This window comes from Heterodontus francisci, chromosome 41 (assembly GCF_036365525.1).
Source record: "Heterodontus francisci isolate sHetFra1 chromosome 41, sHetFra1.hap1, whole genome shotgun sequence".
Taxonomy (NCBI): domain Eukaryota; kingdom Metazoa; phylum Chordata; class Chondrichthyes; order Heterodontiformes; family Heterodontidae; genus Heterodontus; species Heterodontus francisci.
Window position 1 is genome coordinate 28,630,727 of NC_090411.1, and position 15,079 is coordinate 28,645,805.

At 45.7% G+C, this 15,079-nt stretch overlaps 1 protein-coding gene across 3 annotated transcripts in view; it reads left to right on the forward strand.

Annotated features, from left to right (window-relative positions):
- The window catches only part of pold1 (polymerase (DNA directed), delta 1, catalytic subunit), a 153,117-nt gene that overhangs the window by 75,155 nt on the left and 62,883 nt on the right, over positions 1-15,079 (forward strand). The gene's annotated exons all lie outside the window — the stretch shown is intronic.

Here is a 15,079-nt window from a genome sequence, read left to right on the forward strand (position 1 = left end):
AATCTGAAAAAACCCGTCTGGTTGATTTATTTGCAATTACAATTAGAGAGCAGTGAGCAAGGACTCACTGATGGGAAGCTAAAAATACTGTGTTTTAAAAGTTAAACTCTGTTACGGCCAAACCAGGAAAAGGCTGAGAGGGGAGCCCTGGACCCCTTCCTCACCTGGTCGTAACACTATCCATTGCCTATGTACTGTCATACCTTTTAATATATTTTCCCAATCCACCTCAGCCAATATACCCTTCATATTTTCATAATTTCCTTTGTTCAAATTGAACTGGCTCACTTTCAAACATAATGTAAAATTCTATCATATTATGGTGTCTCATCCATAAAGGTTCTTTTGCAAGAAGATTATTAATTAGCCCTTTCTCATTACATAATACTACATCTAAAATAGCCTGTTCTGTAGTCGGTTTCTCAACATACTGCTCTAGAAAACCATCCCTAACACACTCCAGAAACTCGTCCTCCACAGCATTAGTGCTCATTAGATTTACCCAGTCTATATGCAGATTGAAGTCACCCATGATTACTGTATTAGCAATGCTACGTGCTTCTCTAATCTCCTGATTAATACCATGCCCCACACTACCACTACTGCTTGGTGGCCTATAAACAACTCCTACCAATGTTTGCTGCTCCTTGCTGTTTCTTAGCTCCATCCAAACAGATTCCATATTTTGTTCTTCCGATCTGAGATACTCCATTCCTAATGTACTGATCCCATCCCTTATTATCAGTGCTACACCACCTCCTTTTCCTTTTTTTGCATGTCCTTCCTTGGATAAGTACTTGAAGGGGAAAAATTACAGGCCTATGAGGGAAGAGCAAGGGTGGGACTAATTGAATAGCTCTTGCAAAGAGCTTCCACTGGCATAATGGGACGGATGACCTCCTGTGCTGTATCATATTCTGATATGACTCTGTACTGAAGTGGACAGTATTTTATCAATCGTACCATTTGTGGGGTGGATGGTTGGGGAGGTGAGCAGAGGCGCAAATTATACTGTGGCAAATTTCTCCCCATCTTTAGCTTTCCATTGCTGTTGCTCCATGACTGCAGTTTTGTCATCCTGGACCATCTGGTGGCCAGTTACATGGCAGCAGTGTCAGAGCTGTGGGTCCAGGTAGCTGCCCAGCTGGAGAATGTTGCATTGAAAAGGGGGAAAGGAAGCTGAAGCATTGTTATCCGAACCTTGTAAATTGTGCAAGAGATTTTTTTTTAAACATCTCACAGTGATATATTGATAAGTGAATATAGCCTTGTGATGAACTGTTGAAAAAGAATTAATCTTGATCTGTAGGCAGGATACGCATGACTTAAGCATTAATACTTCTGTTTTCCTCATGTCCTGGTTTGAAATAAGATCTGAAAATTCAGTACAATTTTGTTTTATTGAGGACTAGGAAAAGAAAGACCAGAAACTCTCCATACAATATAATTAAACTGATCAGCCAATGGTATGAATGGAAAGAATGTAGAATGCTGGCACATTTACAGAGTCAGTGTAGGATAAGTGGTCATGCGATATGAGATTCTTATAATAATAGATATGTGGGCTTACAACTGTCAAAATAACATTACGACACTTAAATGTTAGTTAATTAGAATTTAACTCTTCGGTGATTATTGATTGAAAATTATGGACAAAATGTAATGGTTTGATACCATTCTTTTAGTCAAGTACTGAACCCAATTGGCAATCTGGTAGAGCACTTAGTTTAACAGTGGCCATTTTAACCAGTGACCATTGGCTAGAACTTTAGCTAGTGATGAAAACGAGGTTCATGCCTCAACATATGTTCATTAAAATAAATTAAGCAGATCGGTTTTTGTAGCTAATCCATGATTATTTTTTCTATGTCTCGAAAGGCGAATCCTGCTTCTGATGCGTGACCACTTATAGTTTTTCAAGTACTTATCACCTCAGATAAGGATTCTGGTTTAGAAAGGGTGGGATCGTTGTAGAGCCTTTTGCCAGTGGACCTGCCTGCTGACTTGGGTTCCAGTGGGCTGCAGAAAGATCAAATACTATAATATAAACTCTTAATATTTGGGGCAAAGAAGGATAGTTTATATTGAAATTAGTCTCCCCAGCAATGGTTTCCTATTAGTTATTAATAACAATGAAGGATGCTGTGGGTTATTTTTTCGGTTTAAATTCGTTTCCCTTTCACCCTTCTTGCTCTTCTTAGGCTATGTGCTATCGGGGGAGGTTTACTCCCAGGCCTCTGGGGATAGTGCTATGGAACTGGCTATTAGAAGGTCTGTAAGAGCAGCATTGATGGAGGATAGGGGGTGGGTGTGCCCAGGAGTGTGTGTGTGTGTATCTCTCCATATTCCAACATTTACCTGACCTTGTATCTAATTTTAATTGAAGCAATTTCATTAACTGGGCAGTGTTGCTCAGGCTGGGATTGTTCATTTTGAATTTAACTGGACTCTTGGGGTATGGTAGGTCTCAAATAATTATTTACTTAAAGTAGATGATACTTCAATTAACAATGAGCTGCACTATTGACACAATAATTGTAGTTGTCAAAATAACTGAGCTTAACATCTTAGAAAAAAATTATGAACCTCAAACAGATTGGGCTGCTGGTCTGGATGGCATTCACTCAAGGGTGCTTGAAGAAATGGGTTATGTGCTTTGCGAACCCCTTGCCTGTATCATTATTAGCTCGCTAGAGTTGGAGGATTGTTCCATTAGATTGGGTAAGTTTCTTTTTAATTTCATGGAATGTGGGCTTGGCTGGCAAGGCCAGCATTTGTTGCCCATCCTGAATTGCCCTTGACAACTGAGTGGCTATTTCAGAGGGCATTTTAAGAGTCTACCACGTTGCTGTGCTTCTGGAGTCACCATGGAGGCCAGACCAGGTCAGGACAGCAGATTTGCTTCCCTAAAGGGCATTAGTGAACTAGATTTAAAAAAAGACAATTGATAGTCTCAGTAATGGTGCCATGAAACTAATTTTCAATTCCAGATTTTTATTAATTAATTGAATTTAAATTTCACCAGCTGCCATAGTGGGATTGGAACCTGTGTCCCTGGGGCATTAGCCTGGGCCTCTGGATTACAGTTTGGCGACATTAGCACTATACCACTATCTGTGCTATGCTCATGTAATGCTCATTTTCAGAACATCGCATGCATTTCAGTCAAGGGATAGATTCTAGAATGGATCTTGAGCGATAGGACCATAGAAACAGGAGTAGGCCATTCAGCCCATTGAGCCTGCTCTGCCATTCAATTAGATCATGGCTCTCTTCATAAGACAATGCCGCCATCCCAGGAATTAGTCTGGTGAACCTCCATTGCACTCCCTCTGGCTATTCTCTATGATCAACTGGACGGAGGAGGGGTTATCGGATACTCAACATGACTTATAGGAAAGAAGGTCACATTTTACCAATTTTTTGGGGAGTAGTCACTAAGTTGGTCTATGCAGGTAGGCATGGTATGCTTTGATTTTCAAAAGTTTCCTTATAAATAATTTACCAGATAAAATCTTTGGAATTGGTGTTAAAAATTATTGCAGTAGTTTAAGAATTAGCTGCATTCCTACAGGCAGAAAGTGGTCATTGATGGTTGTGGATCTGCTTGGAGACCATTCACCAATGATGTTTTCCAGGGACTGGTGTTGGGGCTGTTATTTCTCCCTGTCTTCATTAATGTCCAGGATTCACGTCTTGCGGGAATGGTCTGCAAGTTTATGGATGAAGGTCTATGCGAATGTTTGTGTCTATCTTCACAAAAGATGGGGACGATGCAGATATTGTAGTTAAGCCAGAGGGGTGTGAAGTATTGGATGTGATGAACATAGGGAGAGTGGACGTATTAATGGGATTAGCTTCCTTTGAAAGTGGATAAATCACCAGGGCCGGATGAAATGTACCCCAAGCTGTTAAAAGAAGCCAGGGAGGAAATAGCGGAAGGTCTGTCCAACACTTTCCAGTCCTCGCTGGATACAGGTGTGGTGCCAGAGGATTGGAGGACCGCTAACGTCGTACCTTTTGTTTAAAAGGGAGTGAGGAATAGACCAAATAATTACAGGTCAGTCAGTCTAACCTCAGTAGTGGGAAAATTATTGGAATCAGTTCTGAGAGACAGGAGAAACTGTCACTTAGAAGGCCATGGATTAATCAATGATAGTCAGCATGGATTTGTTAAGGGAAGATCTTGTCTGACTAACTTAATTGAATTTTTTGAAAAAGTAACGAGGAGGATTGATGAGGGTAGTGCAGTTGATGTGGTCTACATGGATTTTGGCAAGGCTTTTGACAGCGTCCCACATGGCAAACTGGTTAAAAAAAAACTTGACACTTATCAGCCCAAGCCTGGATATCGTCCAGGTCTTGCTGCATTTCTGCACTGACTGCTTCAGTATCTGAGGAATTGCGAATGGTGCTGAACATTGTGCAGTTATCAACAAACATCCCCACTTCTGACCTTATGATTGAAGGAAGGTCATTGATGAAATAGTTGAAGATGGTTGGGCCTAGGACACTACCCTGAGGAACTCCTGCAGTGATGTCCTGGAGCTCAGATGATTGACCTCCAGCAACCACAACCATCTTTCTTTGCGCTAGCTGTGACTCCAACCAGCAGAGAGTTTTCCCCCTGATTCCCATTGACTCCAGTTTTGCTAGGGCTCCTTGATGCCATACTCTGTCAAATACTGCCTTGATGTCAAGGGCAGTCACTCTCACCTCACCTGTTGAGTTCAGCTCTTTTGTCCATGTTTGAGCCAAGGCTGTAATGAGGTCAGGAGCTGAGTGGCCCTGACGGAACCCAAACTGAGCGTCACTGAGCAGGTTATTGCTAAGCAAGTGCTGCTTGATGGCACTGTCAATGACAACTTCCATTTGGGAAGGTCAAACAATGCAAAGAAATACACGATTAATGGCAGAATACTACGGGGTGTAGAGGACGTGAGGGACCTTGGAGTGAATGTCCACAGATCACTGAAATTTGCAGGACAGATCGATAAGGTGGTTAAGAAGGCATATGTAATCCTTTCCTTTATTAGCCGAGGTATTGAATGGAAGAGCAGGGAGGTTATGCTAGAACTGTATAAATCATTAGTTCGTCCACAACTTGTGACTAGAACTGCAAACAGCTCTCCTCATTGCAGAAAACATGTAATTGTACTGGAGAGGGTATGGAGGAGGTTTACGAGGATGTTGCCAGGACTTGGAAAATGCAGCGAAGAGGAAAGATTGGATAGCCTGGGGTGCTTCTCCTTGGAACAGAGAAGGGTGAGAGGAGATTTGATTGAAATGTACGAAATTGTGAGGGGCCTATTTACCTTAGCAGAGAGGTCAATGACTAGGGGGCATAGATTTAAAGTAATTGGTAGAAAGATTAGAGGGGAGACGAGGAAAAACATTTTCACTGAAGGTGGTGGTGGTCTGGAACTCACTGCCTGAAAAGGTAGTTAAGGCAGAAACCCTCAACTCATTTAAAAGGTGTCTGGATATGCACCTCAAGTGCCGTAACCTGCGGGGCTAATGACTAAATGTTGGAAGGTGGGATTCGGCTGGGTGGCTCATTTTTCAGCCGGCACAGACATGATGGGCCAAGTGTACTCTTTCTGTAACATAAACATTCTATGATTCTGTAGATGAGAATGAGCTACTCCATGCAGATCTTGATGTGATGAGGGGTTGGGCTGATATTTGGAATTTAACTTAGATAAATATAATGCTGCGCACTTGGGTAGGACCAGTGTTGAATGTACCTGTAACCTACAGGGTACAGCACTTAAGTCTGTCGCGCTCGGAAGAGAACTTGGTATTTATCATACATAACTCCCTTAAGGGTCATGACCAGCACTATGAAGCTATAGTCGGAATGATTCTGGATAAAGAAAGCGTATGCTTTTTTTTTGTCCTTGTATAAGACTTTGGTTAGGCCTCACTTAGAATATCATGCGGCCCTTCGCGCCTGCTCCGCCATTCAGTTTGATCATGGCTGATCATCCAACTCAGTAGCCTGTTCCTGCTTTCGCCCCATACCCTTTGATCCCTTTAGACCCAAGAGCTATATCTAACTCCTTGAAAACATACAATATTTTGGCCTCAACTGCTTTCTATGGTAGCGAATTCCATAGGCTCACCACTCTGGGTGAAGAAATTTCTCCTCATCTTAGTCCTGAAAGGTTTACCCCGTATCCTTAGACTATGACCCCTGGTTCTGGACTCCCCCACCATCGGGAACATCCTTCCTGCATCTACCCTGTCAAGTCCTGTTAGAATTTTATAGGTTTCTATGAGATTCCCTCTCACTCTTCTGAACTCCAGCAAATATTATCCTAACCGACTCAATCTCTCCTCATACGTCAGTCCCGCCATCCCTGGAATCAGTCTGGTAAACCTTCACTGCACTCCCTCTGTAACAAGAACATCCTTCCTCAGATAAGGAGACCAAAACTGCACACAATATTCCAGGTGTGGCCTCACCAAGGCCCTGTATAATTGCTCCTGTGCTCAAATCCTCTTGCTATGAAGGCCAACATACCATTTGCCTTTTTTACCGCCTGTTGCACCTGCATGCTTACCTTCAGTGACTGGTGTATGAGAACACCCAGGTCACGCTGCATATTCCCCTCACTCGGTTTATAGCTGTTCAGATAATCTGCCTTCCTGTTTTTGTTACCAAAGTGGATAACCTCACATTTATCCACATTATACTGCATCTGCCATGCATTTGCCCACTCACTCAACTTGTCCAAATCACCCTGAAGCCTCTCTGCATCCTCCTCAAAACTCACCCTCCCACCCAGTTTTGTGTCATCTGCAAATTTGGAGATATTACATTTAGTTTCCCTCATCTAAATCATTAATGTATATTGTGAATAGCTGGGGTCCTAGCCATTCGGAAAAAGACTCATTTATTCCTACTCTTTGTTTTCTGTCCGCCAACCAATTTTCTATCCATCGCGATACACTACCCCCAATCCCATGCTCTTTGATTTTACATGCTAATCTCTTTTGTGGGACTTTGTCAAAAGCCTTCTGAAAGTCCAAATAAACCAAATCCACTGGCTCCCCTCATCAACTCTGCTAGTTACATCCTCTAAGAATTCTAGTAGATTTGTCAAGCATGATTTCCCTTTCGTAAATCCATGCCAACTCTGCCCGATTCTACCACTGTTCTCTAAGTGCTCTGCTATAAAATCTTTGATAATGGACTCTAGAATTTTCCCTACTACCGACGTCAGGCTGACTGGTCCATAATTCCCTGCTTTCTCTCTACCTCCCTTTTCAAATGGTGGGGTTACATTAGCTACCCTCCAATCTGTAGGAACTGTTCCAGAGTCTATAGAATCTTGGAAGATGACCAGCAATGCATCCACTATTTCTAGGGCCACTTCCTTAAGTACTCTGGGATGCATGCCATCAGGCCCTGGGAATCTATCGGCCTTCAATCCCATCAATTTCCCCATTTCTGTACTAATACTGAGTTCCTTCAGTTCCCCTCTCACTAAGCCCTGTGTTCCCCAACATTTCTGGTATGATATTTGTGTCCTCCTTTTGTGAAGACAGAACCAAAGTATGCATTTAATTTTATTATTCAATTTAAATAGATCAGGATGGCCCAGGGGCCATGTGTTTAAATTGCGTAAGGATAGAAGGTTAGACGTCAGAAGGTTAGTCACCCTATGGAACAAGCTTGTGCAGTGAATGCAGATTTGCTGCATGCCTTGAGATCGAATCCAATTCTTTTTTTTTTCCAAAATATACTTTATTCATAAAAATCTGTAAAAAAAAAAACATGACAAAACAGCACCGAGTCAAAAAATACAAACAGTGCAAAGGAGGTCAGTTTCCTTCAATACAGGAGTGAGTTGCCTCACAACCCTTCCATTTCATTTTTCATGCCATATGCATTTTACAGCAAATGAAAATTTTCCCGATACAGTTCGTGGGGTTTTCCATGGATCCAGCCCCTCCGTTCAGCTTGGTGGGGGGGACCTTACACCGTGATCTTTGCGCTGGAAGACCAGCAGGTTTCGGGCAGACCAAAGGGAACCTTTCACCGAATTGACAGTCCTCCAGCAGCAGTTGATGTTTATCTCGGTGTGCGTCCCTCGGAACAGCCCGTAGAGCACAGACTCCTGTGTTACAGAGCTGCTTGGAATGAACCTCGACAAAAACCACTGCATCTCTTTCCACACCTGTTTTGCAAAGACACATTCCAGAAGGAGGTGGGCAACCGTCTCTTTCCCACCACAGCCACCTCGAGGGCATTGTGCAGAGGGGGTGAGACTTCGGGCGTGCAGGAAGGATCTGACTGGGAGGGCTCTTCTCACCACCAGCCAAGCTACATCTTGGTGCTCGTTTGAAAGTTCTGGTGATGAGGCATTCCGCCAAATGACTTTGGTGATCTGGTCGGGGAACCATCCGACAGGATCCACCGTCTCCTTTTCCCGTAGGGCCTTGAGGACATTCCATGCAGACCACTGCCTGATGGATTGGTGGTCAAAGGTGTTTTTCCACAGAAACTGCTCCACGAAGGATAGGTGGTACGGCACAGTCTAACTGGATGGAGCGTTCCCCAGCAATGTGACCAGGCCCATCCTTTGCAACACCGGGGACAGATAGAACCTCAGCATGTAGTGACACTTGGAGTTTGCGTACTGTAAGTCTACACACAGCTTGATGCAGCCGCACACGAAGGTAGTCATCAGGATGAGGGCGACATTGGGTACATTTTTACGGCCCTTATCCAGAGGTTTGAACATCATGTCCCTCCGGACCCGGTCCATTTTGGATCCCCAGATGAAGCGGAAAATGGCTCTGGTGACTGCCACAGCGTAGGAGTGGGGTATGGGCCGGACCTGCGCCACGTACAGCAACAACGTGAGCGCCTCGCACATGTTGACCAGGTTCTTACCCACAATGGAGAGAGGTCGCTGCTCTCACATACTCAGCTTGTGTTGTACCCTGGCTACTCGCTCCTCCCAGGTTTTGGTGCACGCCCGGGCCCTTCCGAACTATATCCCCAGCACCTTCAGGTGGTCTGACGTGACGGTGAAGGGGACACGGGATCAGTCAGCCCAGTTCCCAAAGAACATGGCCTCATTCTTGCCGTGGTTACCTTTGGTTCCCGAGGCCAGTTCGAACTGGTCGCAGATGCTCATCAGTCTGCGCACAGACAGCGAATCCGAGAAGAAGACGGCGACGTCATCCATGTACAGGGAGGTTTTGACCTGAGTGCCTCCACTGCCTGGGATTGTCACCCTCTTATGCTCGCATCCTTCCTAATAGACTCAGCAAAGGGTTCAATACAGCAAACAAACAAGACAGGGGAGAGAGGACAGCCCTGTCTGACTCCAGATTGGATCGGGAAACTTTGATTCCCACCCATTGATTGAGACTGTGCTACTGATGTTTGTGCAGAGCAGTTTGATCCAATTGCAGCTTCCCGCCCCAAACCCCATTTTGGAAAGCATGTCCATCATGTAGGTGTGCGATATCCTGTCAAAAGCCTTCTCCTGGTCCAGGCTGATGAGGCAGGTGTCCACCGTCCTGTCCCGTACATAGGCGATATTATCCAAGTAGCTCGAAACTATCAGAGATCTTCCTGCCGGGTACAGTACAGGTCTGGTCAGGGTGGATCACCAACTCCAGAGCAGGCTTGACTCTACTGGCTATGACTTTGGACAGAATCTTGTAGTCAACATTAAGCAGTCAGATGGGCCGCCAATTTCTGATTTCTGCCCCCTCCCCCTTCCGTTCGTAGATTAGGGTGATGATGCCTTTCCTCATGGATTCTGACATGCTGCCGGCCAGGTCTGGGCCGACGCAGTCCCACAGGGCCGAATGCAACTCAACTGGTAAGCCATCGCTTCCGGGAGTTTTACTTGTCTCAAAGGACTTGACGACCTTTGTCAGCTCGTCCAGAGTTAGCGGCTGGTCCAGTCTCTCCCTCCTGCTGTCATCTAAGACCTCTGTGATAGATGACAGGAAGGACTGGGAGGCTCTGCTGTCTGTGGGCTTCGTGTCATACAGCCCAGCATAAAAGGATTTGCTGATCCTTAGTATGTCGGACTGCGAAGACGTTACCAAGCCACCATCTTCCTTCAGGCTGCTGATAGCAGAGCTCTCTCTCTGTACCTTTTGGAAGAAGTAACACGAGCACGTCTCATCCCGCTCAATGGAGCGGACTCGACTGGAAGATGATCTTGGAGGCCTCAGTGGCAAAGAGCAAGGCCTGCTGGCTCTTCACCTCATGGAGGTCCTCCTTGACCTCAACCCCCATCGACTGCAGCCGGAGCAGATTTTGCATTCTTTCCTGGAGTTGGGACATTTCCCTCTATCTCTCTCTCGCCCTCTGAACACCTTTGAGGATAAAGAACTACTTGATGTTTTCCTTGATCGCTTCCAACCATGAACTGGAGACTCAAAGAGGGGTTTCACGGTTCTCCAACCTTTGTAATCCCTTTTGAGTTCCTCAGTGTTCTCTGGGGTTAGCAGTGTAGTATTGAGCTTCCATATCCCCCTGCCAACCATATCCCCCTTCCAGCAGGTCCGGGCCGACCCAGTCCCACAGGGCCGAATACAACTCGCCCTAACCCGCTGGTCGTCCTGTAAGTGACAGTCGGCCAGTAAGAGGCAATGGGCGGAGAAGAACACCGACTTGACGTCGGTGGATCTGACCCTGACAGCACGGGACACAAACAGGAAGTCTATCCTGGAACGGGCAGACCCGTCCGATCTTGACCAGGTGTATCTACGCTGCGCTCAGTCAGCAGGTTTGCTGAAGACGTCGTGCAGTTTGGCATCTTTTACTGTTTATATTAGGAATCTGGACGTAGCGTCCAGTTTGCTGTCGTCTCTGCTGGATCGTCCAGCTGCATCGATGATGCAGTTGAAGCCACCGCCTAGGATGGCTGGCCTGGACGTCGCCAGCAGCAGTGGGAGCTGCTGGAAGACGGTCAGCCGTTCACTGTATTGAGCTGGGGCGTACACGTTGATCAACCGGAGCGGAGCATTGTTGTACATTACATCTGCTGTGAGGAGGCGACCGCCCACCACCTCCTTAACTTCGGAGATGATGAAGTTACCTCCCTGCAGCAGAATAACCAGGCCAGAGGAAGGGCAATCATTTCCCCCTGACCAGATTGATGGCCCGTGGGACCACCATCGCAACCATTGTCTGTAGGTGCTGAGGTGTGGTATTCCACGCTCCTGCAGAGTGAGACCATTTCTTGGCTTGGACAGAGATCACAGCACACAAAAGGTAGGAGGAATACTAGATGATATAAATCATAGTCAATAAGGACTCCACATCAAGGCTACTCTTTCCATAGACTGGAAATAATCTGTCGGGTTATGGATTCACCCCAGACCATTTAATCTCTTTAAGGGAACATTCTGCATAAGTACAGCCCGACCCCAAAGATCATCACTCCAAGTTCCAGAATATTCATCCATCCTTACACCTCCACTTTTTCACCCTGGCCGCCTATCTTCCACAGAAAACATCCTTCCTCTCTATTGCAGGATCATCTCTGTCTAACCCTATAAACGACTCATTCCCAACCGGATATTTATACAAGAGCAAAGTACTGCAAATGCTGAAATTCTGAAATAAAAACAGAAAATGCTGGAAATACTCTGCAGGTCTGGCAGCATCTGTGGAAAGAGAAACCGGGTTAAATCATTTCAGATTGTCAATTAGCTCCTTTATGAAGCTGTTGAGTGCTGTGAGCTTCAGCTGCTTTTTTTGAGAGTCTGTTATACGTTTTCACTACTCTGAAAGAATGGGAGCAATTTATCCCCAATTAAGACTCACTAGGTTTGAACCTATGATTCTTCAATGTATTGCCAGAGGCTGTAGTGCCTCAATAACTTATTTTAAGGCTCCTTTCTGCCCAGTCAGACTGTTCCACAAAGCTCATTTTGCAATGTTTCATGCTTGCACAAAGCATTTTCATTTCTCATTTTTGACTTTTTTTTGTAGCAAGATTTTAAAATTTACTAGAGTTTAATTTTGTTTCTTTACATCTTTTTTTTGTTTTTTTTTTCGTAATGAGTTTTCTCCCTTCCTCTCTTGAATGCACTGACACTCACTGGGTCAGTTCAACAGACACCTTATTCCTTGCAAAAGTAGTTTTGAGTTTGAGTTTAGATAGTGAGTATCGCAGGCGATTTGACTGCTCATGATGATCATAGTTCAGCCTGATTCTTTCTTCACCTAACAGCTACAAGATCCCTTCCATTTGGCGTCACAAGATAGATATCAGGAAATGAACAATGATCTTCCCGGCCTTTCCCTCACTCATGGATGTTCGGGCCAGTTACAGCTTCCCATTTGCCACCTTGGCTCAGATTAGTACAAACTGGAACTTGAACCTGAGACTTGCCTGCTCTTTTTGACTCAGCTATTGACTGTTCATCAGCTGAACTGACAGGGAGCTGTATTTATATTAAGTGAAAGCTGCAATTCTTTCCTCATTTGCACGAGGCGTTCCCTGGTTAGGGGTTACTAAAGGACATAGCTGCGAGACTGGGTCTGAGGCAGGTGGTGGGGGAACCAACACGAGGGAAAAACATACCTTGTCCTCACCAATCTGCCTGCCGCAGATGCTTCTGTCCATGACTATTGGTGGGAATGACCACCGCACAGTCCTTGTGGAGACAAAGTCCCGCCTTCACATTGAGGATACTGTCCATCGTGTTGTTTGGCACTATCACTGTGCTAAATGGGATAGATTTCGAACAGATCTCGCAATGCAAAACTGGGCATCCACGAGGCGCTGTGGGCCATCAGCAGCAGCAGAATTGTGCTCAACCACAATCTGTAATCTCATAGCCCGGCATATCCCCCACTCTACCATTACCATCAAGCCAGGAGACCAACCCTGGTTCAATGAAGAGGGCATGCCAGGAGCAGCACCAGGCATACCTCAAAATGAGGTGTCAACCTGGTGAAGCTACATCCCAGGGCTACTAGCATGCCATACTGCATAAGCAGCATGCAATAGACAGAGCTAAGCGATCCCATAACCAACGGATCAGATCTAAGCTCTGCAGTCCTGCCACATCCAGTCGTGAATGGTGGTGGACAATTAAACAACTAACTGGAGGAGGTGGCTCCACAAATATCCCCATCCTCAATGATGGGGGAGCCCAGCACATCAGTGCGAAAGATAAGGCTGAAGATTTGCAACAATCTTCAGCCAGAAGTGCTGAGTTGATGATCCAACTCTGCCCCCTCCTGAAGTTCCCAGCATTACAAATACCAGACTTCAGCCAATTTGATTCACTCTGCGTGATATCAAGAAACGACTGAAGGCACTGGATACTGCAAAGGCTATGGGTCCTGACAATATTCCGGCAATAGTACTGAAGACCTGTGCCTGTGCTCCAGAACTTGCCGCACCCCTAGCCAAGCTGTTCCAGTATAGCTACAGCACTGGCATCTACCCGGCAAAGTGAAAAATTGCCCAGGTATGTCCTGTACACAAAAAGCAGGATAAGTCCAACCCGGCCAATTACCGCCCCATCAGTCTACTCTCAATCATCAGTAAAGTGATGGAAGGTGTCATCAACAGTGCCATCAAGCAGCACTTGCTTAGCAATAACCTGCTCAGTGACGCTCAGTTTGGGTTCCGCCAGGGCCACCCAGCTCCTGCCCTCATTACAGCCTTGGTTCAAGCATGGACAAAAGAGCTGAACTCGAGGTGAGAGTGACTGCCCTTGACATCAAGGCAGCATTTGTCCGAGTATGGCATCAAGGAGCTCCAGCAAAACTGGAGTCAATGGGAATCAGAGGGAAAACTCTCTGCTGGTTGGAGTCATACCTAGCGCAAAGAAAGATGGTTGTGGTTGTTGGAGGTCAATCATCTGAGCTCCAGGACATCACTGCAGGAGTTCCTCAGGGTAGTGTCCTCGGCCCAACCATCTTCAACTGTTTCATCAATGACCTTCCTTCAATCATAAGGTCAGAAGTGGGGATGTTTGCTGATTGTGCAATGTTCAGCACCATTAGCGATTCCTCAGATACTGAAGCAGTCCGTGTAGAAATGCAACAAGACCTGGACAATACCCAGGCTTGGGCTGATAAGTGGCAAGTAACGTTTGCGCCACACAAGTGTCAGGCAATGACCATCTCCAACAAGAGAGAATCTAACCATCTCCCCATGACATTCAATGGCATTACCATCACTGAATCCCCCAGTATCAGCATCCTAGGGGCTACCATTGACCCGAAACTGCACTGGAGTAGCCATATAAATACCGTGGCTACAAGAGCAGGTCAGAGGCTAGGAATCCTGAGGCGAGTAACTCACCTCCTGACTCCCCAAAGCCTGTCCACCATCTACAAGGCACAAGTCAGGAGTGTGATGGAATACTCTCCACTTGCCTGGATGGGTGCAGCTCCAACAACACTCAAGAAGCTCGACACCATCCAGTACAAAGCAGCCTGCTTGATTGGCACCCCATCTACAAACATTCACTCCCTCCACCACTGACACACAGTGGCAGCAGTGTGTACCATCTACACGATGCACTGCAGCAATGCACCAAGGCTCCTTCGACAGCACCTTCCAAACCTGTGACCTCTACCACCTCGAAGGGTAAGAGCAGCAGATGCATGGGAACACCACCACCTGCAAGTTCCCCTCCAAGTCACACACCATCCTGACTTGGAACTATATCGCGGTTCCTTCACTGTCGCTGGGTCAAAATCCTGGAACTCCCTTCCTAACAGCACTGTGGGTGTACCTATCTCACATGGACTTCAGCAGTTCCAGAAGGCAGCTCACCATCACCTTCTCGAGGGCAATTAGGGATGGGCAATAAATGCTGGCCTGGCCAGCTACGCCCACATCCCATGAATGAATTAGCCTTTCATGACCTCAAAGTAGAACTAAAAAGACAGGTTGTGGAAAAAAAAACCTTCCTGTTGTGAGGAGGAAGCAATTTAAGTTTTTTTTTGTTCTTAATTGCAGAGAGTGCAAAATCACAACAGACTGTTCCAAAAAAAAATGGGGAGATCGTTTTGTAAAAAGCTTCATTCTTAACCATTGACTTTGATATTTGTTTCTGCACTTTGTTG